This window comes from Hemiscyllium ocellatum, chromosome 12, assembly GCF_020745735.1.
Source record: "Hemiscyllium ocellatum isolate sHemOce1 chromosome 12, sHemOce1.pat.X.cur, whole genome shotgun sequence".
NCBI lineage: Eukaryota > Metazoa > Chordata > Chondrichthyes > Orectolobiformes > Hemiscylliidae > Hemiscyllium > Hemiscyllium ocellatum.
In genome coordinates, this window is record NC_083412.1 from 80,007,736 (window position 1) to 80,017,852 (window position 10,117).

Here is a 10,117-nt window from a genome sequence, read left to right on the forward strand (position 1 = left end):
TAGATCAGTTTTCCTTCATGTGAATCCAAGGAAAGCGATGGGACCAGATGGAATATCAGGCCATGTACTCAGAGCATGAGCAGATCAACTGGCAGTCTTCTCAAACATCTTCAACCTCTCCCTGCAGCACGCCACTGTCCCTGCCTGTTTCAAGAGGGCCAGCATCATCCCTGTGCCTAAGAAGGCTCATGCAGCATGTTTCAATGTCTACCGCCCAGAGGCCCTAACTTCAGTGGTCATGAAGTGCTTTGAAAGGCTGGTCATGGCATTAATCAACTCCAGCCTCCCCACAACTCCTGACCAACTCCAATTTGCCTATTAGGCCAACAAGTCCATGTGAAATGCCATATCACTTGCCCTTCACTCCTCCCAAGAATATCTTGACACCAAGAGCAACTACATAAGGATCCTACTCATTGACTACAGTTCAGCCTTCAACACTATTATCCCCTCGAGACTGATTACTAAGCTCAGTGATCTTGGACTTAGCCCCATTCTCTACAACTGGCTCCTCAGTTTCCTGACCCACAGGCCACAATCAGTTAAGATTGGGGACAATATGTCACCATCACTAACACTCAACACCGGAGCCCCCAGAGATGCGTACTCAGCCCCCAATTGCATACCAAATTCCATTTTCAAGTTTGCTGATGACACCACCATAGTCGGTCAAACCTTAGACGGCGATAAAACAGACTACGGATGGGAGGTGGAAGATCTGGAAAAATAATGCACTGAGAACAACCTAGCTCTCAATGGCAGCAAAACCAAAGACTCATTACTGACTTTCGGCGGGATGTTAGTCATGCCCCCCTACACATTTACAGCACAGAGATGGAACAAGTGGAGAGTGTCAATCTCCTGGGAGTGGTCATCCACAACAATCTTTCTTAGGCTCTTCGTGTGGACGCACTGGTTACAAAGGCCCAACGTCTCTTCTTGCTCAGGCAGCTGAGGAAATTTGACATGATGGTGAATACCCTTGCCAACTTCTGTAGGTGTACAATGGAGAGCATTCTGTCTGGATATATCACTACCTGGTATGGCAACTGTACCATTCAAGATCGGAGATGGTTACAGAGAGTGGTGAACTTGGCCCGGACAATCACAAAGGCCAACTCCCATCCATAGAATCCATCTATCAGGACACTGTCAAGGAAAGGCCGACAGCATTCTCAAAGATCCATCCCATTCTGGCAATGCTTTTCTACAATCTCTGCCATTCGGGGAGAAGGTACAGAATCCTGAACACGCGCACCAGCTCATTTTGAAACAGTTTCTACTCTACTGTTGTTAGAATATTGAATGGACTCACAAACTCTTAACATTCGCCTGTACCTGTGTTTTTATTTTTGTTTACCTATTATTTACTATCTATGCTACTTAATTCTGTGATCTGCCTGTATTGCTCGCAAGACAAAGCTTTTCACTATGCCTCCATATACGGGACAATAAATTCAATTCAATTCAAATCAAGTAGCTGTATTATAGAACAGTCACCACAAGGAGTTATTGAGGCAAATTGCATCAATGCAATAATGGGACACCAGTGAAGTGCATGAGTCCGAAAGGAACAAAAGAATACACTGTTGAGGCGAGATGAAGTACAGTGAGAGGGAGGAAGCTTGTCTGCAGCATAAACTTCAACAGGGGCCACTTAGATCAATTAACCTGTTGCTTTTTAAAAATCCTATGTCGAATCTGGCCAATAATGTTCATCTGACCACTGGTTCCAAAGCATAAACTATAGCAATTGCCAACCAAAGATCAATATAAAGGCAGCCAAAAAGATAGAAATAAACTTGGAAAAGAGTACTTACTGTTCCTTGTAAGGGAGAACTATGTTCAAGGTTACTTTATTATCTATGTAGAGTCTATTTCTAACAGGTCAGCATGAATCTGTAAATGTATTTCATTTAAATATTTTTTTCTGAACAACAAAATTCAAATACAAGACAAAACTAAGTTAGTTTGGGGTATTCAAGAATGTCCACATTGATGAAAAACAAAGCACATGATTTGGATACAGAAAGGACATATTATTGCCATTTTTAAAAAGCCATCAAAAATACATATTTTGGTTTATTTTCTCATCTGGCATGTTTGCTAGCCAGGGGTGTGCTTTCAAGTTCCACTTTCAGAACTCTGCAAGTATGACTGTAACAAATTCCAGAAGAAAGTGAGGATTGCAGATACTGGAGCTCAGAGTCAAGAGTGTAGTGCTGGAAAAGCACAGCAGGTCAGGCAGCATCCGTGGAGCAGGTGAATCGACCTTTCGTGAATAAGCCCTTCGTCAGGAATCTGCAACAAATTCTGTACAATAGCTGAGCCAAAGCAATCTAGGCATACTCAGATGTATACCACTACCACCCCCTCTAACATGGGACCACATAAGTCTATACTCAGTATTTTCCCATGCAATTTCTTTTTATTCATTTGTGGGATGTGAGAATTGTTAGTTGGCCAATATCCAGGATTTTGACCCAGCGACAGTGAAGGAATGGTGATCCCATGTATCAGCTGCCTTTATCTTTCCAGATGGAAGTAATTGTGAACTTGGAAGGTGCTGTGTGAGCATATTTAGTGAATTTCTACAGTGCATTTTGCAGAAAGTACACACTGCTGCTACTGTGCATTGGTGGTGGAGGGAGTGGATATTTGTGGATGTGGTGCCAATCAAGCAACTGCTTTGCCTGGATGGTGTCAAGCTTTTTGAGTATTGTTGGAACTGCACCCATCCAGACAAGTAGGGAGTATTCCATCATACTCCTGACTTGTGCCTTGTAGATGATGACTTTGAGGAGTCAGGAGATGAGTTACTCGCCACAGTGTACCTTGTCTCTGACCTGGTTTTATAGCCACTGTACTTATGTAGCAGGTCCAGTTGAGTTTTGGGTCAAAGATAACCCCAAGAATGTTGATAGTGGGGGATTCAGTGATGGTAACACCATTGATTATGAAGGGTATTGGTTAAATTGTTTCTTATTGTTGATGGACATAGACTTGCATTTGTGTGGCACAAATGTTGTTTGCCACTTATCAGCCCAAGCCTGGATTCTATTCAGATCTTGCTGCATTTAAAAATGGACTGTTTCACTATACGAGGTGCTGAGCATTGTGCAATTGTCAGTAAATAAGCTTAGTAGATAAGACAAATTGCCAGAGTCTTTTTCCCAGGATAGGGGAGTCCAAAACCTGAGGGCTTTGGTGAGAAGAGAAAGATTTAAAAGGGACCTGAGTGGCAACATTTTCACTCAGAGGATAGTGCATATCTGGAATGAGCTGCCAGAGGAAGTGGTAGAAGCGAACACAATTACAACATTCAAAAGGTACATGGATAAGAAAGGTACAGAAGGATATGGGCTAAATAAAGGCAAATGGAACTAATTCAGTCTAGGAAACCTGGTTGGCATGGACAAATCGTGCCAAAGGGCCTGTTTCCAATCTGCATAACTGACTATATGTCTCTGACCTTATGTTGGAGAGAAGGTCATTAGTAAGCAGCTGAAAATGGTTGGCTTGAGGACACTACCCTCAGTAACTCTTGCAGAGGTCCCCTGGAGTTGAGATGACTGACCTCCAACCATGACTTTAAATTGATGCTGAACTAGGAAACACTCATCAGATTAAAAATCTAATAGAAATTTGTACTGAATCTTTTTGGAACAGCACTTTGTTAGGCTGTCAAATCCCAAAGTAATTTGTACTCTAAATCTGAGTTTTTAAATTAAATAGCTTGTGGAAGAAAGTAAATGATCGTAGTGAGAAATAAAGATGACTGAATTTTAAACATATGTGCAATCCATGAACTGTTGAAGAGCCATAAAAGACCATTTTACTGCATGGTCTACTCTTCTTAATCAAAGTTGCTTAATTTAAAAGATCTCATCATTTGTTTTAAACAATAAGTTCCCACTTAGGTGTGTTATTAACGTTGATTGATTCAAATTATTCATTTCCTGAAAAGTTTCAGCATTAAAACAAAAAGAGCATGTAGCACAATATGATACAGAATGCTACAGATTATAATTAACACTTGAAGCAGTACGGTGGCTCAGTGGTTAGCACTACTGCCTCACAGCATCAGGCACCCAGGTTCAATTCCTGCCTTGGGTAACTGTCTGTGTGGAATTTACACATTCTCCCCGTGTCTGTGTGCTTTTCCTCCAGGTGCTCCAGTTTCCTCCCACAATTCAAAGATGTGCAGGTCAAGTGAACTGGCCATGCTAAATTGCCCATACTGTTAGGTGTATTAAAATCTTAGGGCTTATGCTCGAAACGTCGAATTCTCTATTCCTGAGATGCTGCCTAACCTGCTGTGCTTTGACCAGCAACACATTTGCAGCTGTTAGGTGTATTAGTCAGGGATAAATATAGGATAGGGAAATAGGTCCGGATGGGTTATTCTTTGGAGGGTTGGTGTTGACTTGTTGGGTCAAAGAGCCTGTTTCCATGCTGTAGGGAATCTAATCTAAAACACGACCCATTCATTATTTTAATCAGTTTAATTAGGCATTTAGAAAAAATAGGGTGAATGATATTTGTTAAATGCCTACAAGAATTAACAGTGTACAATTATGGCCACATTATATGCAGTTGGTGAGTCTGTAGGAGTGCAGTATAATTTTTCTTTTTGTAAATCTTGCTATTAGATGGTTCCTAAATCCAAACAATCATGGCAACATTCCTCCTATAAACAAGAGTAAGTTGAACACTCTTCTTCTACCTCAATCCACACAATTAAGGCTTTTCAGAGAGAATATCCTTCACTGCATCACTTTAAATGACTGATACTAAACACTTGTCTTTTTAGAATCAGACTTTTTGGGTGGCTGCTGGTGCCTCCTCAACATCAGCTCTGATCACTAGCTTGTTCCTGAACCTATTCCCTCTGTGCCCTCTCACGTATTCACAATTTCTGTTGTCTCACCAGTGAGCCCTCCCTTCTGATTACAACAACTTCATCCTCCGTTGTCTTGTTTAGTATCTGGACTACTATACTGCTTTTAAGTATTTTGCAGTCGTTTTATGAATGGTATATACATTTATGTAATTGATGATCAGAACTTATTATACATAAAATATAGACATCCACCACTATCCAATTGTTATATTTCCCTTCCAATTATTGTCCTTACACTAAGATGATATTTCTACAAACATATCAGCAATCCCAGAGCTACTATTGGTAGTTATGTTCCTGATTCATCTCATAGAATCAAAAGTTTTTGCAATATCGAAACAAGTTATCAAACTCATCAAATCTATGTCACCCATCAAATTAGTGTGAGAGTCCGCATGAGGCATATAATTTAAATACACTCGAATACGAATTGCTTTCTTCAAATGATTACTTTCTATCATTTATCTATGAATCTAGTTCTGATCTTCAAGACAAAAAGGTGGATGTATCCTTTCTAAGTCTAGCCTATCAAAGTCTTTAACAATCTTAGACATCACTTTCTCTGTATTCCTTTCTAGATAGAAGTGTGCCAGCTTTTTCAGTTTTTCTAAAAGGTATAATCTCTCGCTTCTGGTTTAATCCTAGTTAATTTAATTTGCACTTTATCCACTTCACAATATTGAGATTATATTTGTCAAAGTTAATCCAATGTGAGCTAATCAAGACTCTGTGCAAACCTCTCTGCCTTTTGAAGGAGAGTAACCACAGTTTTATTTTTGCTTTTATAATAGTTTCATTAACCTGTTTGGATCTTGTTTATTTCTTTAAATTTTAAACTGAACTTTGTTGCAGCCACAGCCAGTCACATGATAAAAGATGACCACAATTTCTGGAAGGGTCCAATCAGCAGTGCCAGATTAGCTCACACAATACTTCTGGAATCTCACATCTCCCACTGTGTGTCCATTGCAGTCAAAAGGCACACAAAGGAACAGTGGCTCTTGTGTCTCCAGATCAAGTTCTGGACAAAGGTGGAAGATTATTGAAGCTCATTATGCCTCAACTGGCACTAACAGCACCATTTACCTCATACCAATGAAGAATAAGCAGGCCAGAAGTACAGAAACTACCTTGTTGCTTTTAAACTTTTAGTTGCATTTCAGCCTCATGCTCCTGATTTATACTTGCACTGTTTGGACAGGGCAAGCAGGCTACAAGACCTTCACGAGGTCCATGTCTGGCTAGAATAACCATTAATAGGTCCAGATAGTGGAATATGGAGAAGGTTCTTATGTCGAACTGTTTGCCCCTCATTATGGTTATGATATTCCTGGGTATCCATGGAGGGAACAATGCGGAGTCAAGTGGCATCGCACAGGCCTTTCATATCTGGTGGGCTTTGCAGAGGTTAGGTACATAATTGAGGGTGTGGTGCTGGAAAAGCACAGCACATCAGGCAGCATCCAAGGAGCAGGAGAATTAATGTTTTGGACATAAGCCCTTCATCTGGATGAGCTTACATCCAAGATGTTGATTCTCCTGCTCCTCGGTTGCTGCCTGCCCTCTTGTGTTTTACCAGCACCACACTCTCAACTCTGATTTCCAGCATCTGTAGTCTTCACTTTCTCCTCCTTGGGGTACATAATCACCTGTGAAAATTACATTTTAAGTTTGACAAGTTTATTTTGCCTATTATGAAGTTTCTGTTAACATTTTTATCTATTTATGTTATACTGCCCTAAAAAGGGGCTGTCTAAGCCGTTATTAGTTACTTCTAAATTCAGGTACCCTGTCACATGACAAAAACTCCTGGTCTCTGTAAAAAGTTTAATTGTACGTTCTGATTTGACTTACTTCAGTCTGGAGAGAGTTAGTCTGCTGTTATCATCGCTGCTTGCAAAAATCTCTAACAGAAGACCACACTCTAGGTTCAACAAAACCTGCTTTTAGTCTCAATATCTCCAAAACCTGATTTCTATAAGAAATCGTACCTTCACCTGAAATGTGGACCAATCACACTTCCATGCCTCCAACCATATGAAACAGGATTCTGCAAGGTAGACCTAAGGAACAGACCATTCACTGATTACAGACATTCTGGACTTGACATAAATCAAATGAATTAATATTCATAACTTTTAATTTTAAATTATTCCCAATCGTAACATGTTTCGTTCCTTCTTTTCTCTTTATTCATCTTTGTATGTTTGTGTATGTTTGTGACAATCATCCCTAGTGAAGGAGTGATGAAACATTTCTGAGACAGGTTAGTGAGTGGCTTGGAGGGTAACTTGCGTGTGATGGTATTTCCATGTAACTGCTGCCCTTGTCCATCCAGGTGAAAGTGATTTTGGTTTGGAAGGTGCTGTCTAAGGATCCTTGGTGAATTTTTGCAGTATATCCTTAGATGATATGCACCACAACTACTGGGCATCGGTGGTGGCAGGAATGTGTGTTTATGAATGTGGTGCCAAACAAGTGGGCTGAGGTTGAGAGATTACAGTTATGATGAGAAACTTAAGAATTTAATGCCCTACAGTAGACCTGAGACCACAAGGTTGATGTGGTCAAAGTTTCCAAGTATAAAAGTAAACAAATTTAACATTGTTCAAAATAGTTCATGAAATTATGATGTATTTAGATGAGCATCAATCATTGTATCATACAGTATAGAAGAGACTCTTTGGCCCATTAAGTCTGTACTGCCCAAAATATACTACTGCCTACACTAGTCCCATTTTCCTCCTATAGGCCCATAGACTTGAATGTTATGACAATTCAAGTACATATTCAAGTTTTTTTTTAAAGGTTCTGAAGTTTCCCAGTACAATTAACCTCCAAGGCAGTGCATTCCAGAACCACAGCAAGGACAGAGGCTTGGAATCCTCCAACAAGTAAGTCATCTTCTGACTCTCCAAAGCCTGTCTACCAACTACAAGTTAGGAATGTGATGGAATACTCCAGCCTGGATGGGTGCACCAACATCATGACAAATGTGTACTGCACGTTTCTCATTACTTCTAGAATTTCCCCTATGATGGGATATGCTCAGATTATAATTGCAGCCTAACTAAGGTCATGTACAACTTTACTCCTTTATTACATACTTTGAAACAAAAAATGCAGACTTAGGCTCTCTGTAGCAGCAATTGGAAGCATAGACCACCACCAATTCCAAAAAGGAACATGACTGGCACTTAAAAAAATAAACTTTCAAGGTGTACAGGAATAGATTAGGGGAATGGGACTGATTGGATTGTTCCATCGGGAGATAGGCAATCAAAAGGCACAAATGCAGATACATGGGAATGGTCTGACTGCCATTACAGAATTTGGTTGCATGGAGACCAGATCTGAAAACTGAATATTCAAGGATAAACAACTGTTTAGGAAGGATAGACAAGAAGGAAAAGGAAGAGGAGTTCTAGTGATTAAAAGGGATGATCATTAGAAAGGGAGGAATTTGATTGGGTAGAAATGAGAAACAGCAAGTGGCAGCAGTTATTGATTGGAAATATTTGTAGGCCACCAAATTTTGGGACATGAAATACACATGTAGCATGAAAACACTGCTATCATGGGTAATTTCAACCTGCATGCAGACTGGGTACACCAGTTGAGCACTAAAGCTGTAGAGGACAAGTTTCTGCGTGTGTTCAGAATGGTTGTCTAGAGGAGTATGTTGAGGATCTTCTGTTTTAGATGTGGTATTATTTACTGATAAGGGAATAATTAACAAACTTGTAAAATAATCTTTAGTGACGAGTGACCACAATCTGATTGAATTTCACATTATGTTTGAATGTGAGGTAGTTCATTCTGAAGCAAGGGTGTTAAATTTGTATAAAGATAATTATGAAGGTGCAAGTCACAAATTGGTTGACCTGTGGATTGGCAAAATACATTAAAAGGTATAACTGTATATAGACAATGGATATTCTTTAAATAACTACTAAATGACCTTCAAAGTGCAAAACCTCTAAAAAAAAGTCAGTCAACTGTGGCTAACCAAGGAAATTCATGATTGCATAACATTATAAGAAAAGGACTATAATGTTGCCAGAAATTGAAGTAATTCTGAGGATTTGGAGGTTTATAGAAGCAACAAAGCAGACCAATAAACTGGTAAGGAAAGGGAAATTAGTGTATGAATGTAATCTGGCCAATATGATAAAGAGACCTGTAAAATCTTCTATAAGTGCATAATTAGGAAATGTTGGGCTAAAGCAAATGTGGGACAATTGAAGGCACAGTCAAAAGAATTCAGAATGGGAAATAGAGAACTAAAGAGAAGTTAAATGATAATTTTTAAATCTGTTTTCACTGAGGAAGATCCAAGTGGCCAGGAAGAATGAAGATTTGAAGAAAATTAGTATTAGCAATAAGATTGCACGAGAGAAATTAATGAGCTGAAAGCTGGATCCTCAAGTTCTGGTGGTCTTTAGAGTCTGAATGAATGGATGTCTTGGTATTTGATGCATTGTGATTATTTTCTAAAATTCTATTGATTCTGGAATGGTTCCTATGGAAAGTGGAAAATGCCATCCCACTATTTAAGAAAGAAGTGAGGGAGGCCTGTCAGCCTGACATCAAAACCTTGGCATTTAATATAAAGACTGTAAGATGCAGGCATAGATGGAGGCTATTCAGCCCAACAAATCTGCTCTGCCATTCACTGAAATCATGCCTGATCTGATAATCCTCATCTCCACTTTCCTGCCTTTTTCCTATAATCCTTGATTCCCTTATTCTTTAAAAATCTATCTATCTCAGCCTTGACACCCCTCTGCAGTAAAGAATTCCCCAGATTCATTCTGATCTTAGAGAAGAAATTCCTCTTTGTCTCTATTTTAAATGTGGGATCTCTTATTGAATCAAATGATTCATTGTCACTTGAATTTTAGTGATTAATACAGGAAAATAGTGAAAAGCTTCAAATGTTGCCATAATCTGGTGCCATTTTGAATAATTTAAGAATACAAAAAACTGAAAGAGATCTATCTTTGTTCTGCCATGAGTCCTGAGCCAACTCATCAATGACACCTGCGCCACTACTCCACCTCTACCGCCTTGTCAGCAACTGTGCTAGACCTGTCATTGTAGGAGTCTCCACTCTTTAGATGCCATCTCTTCACCACTGGGCCCACCTCACTAACACCACTGCCAATGCCAGGTTCTGTGCTGAACCCACATTTGCCCCACAACCAGGAGTCC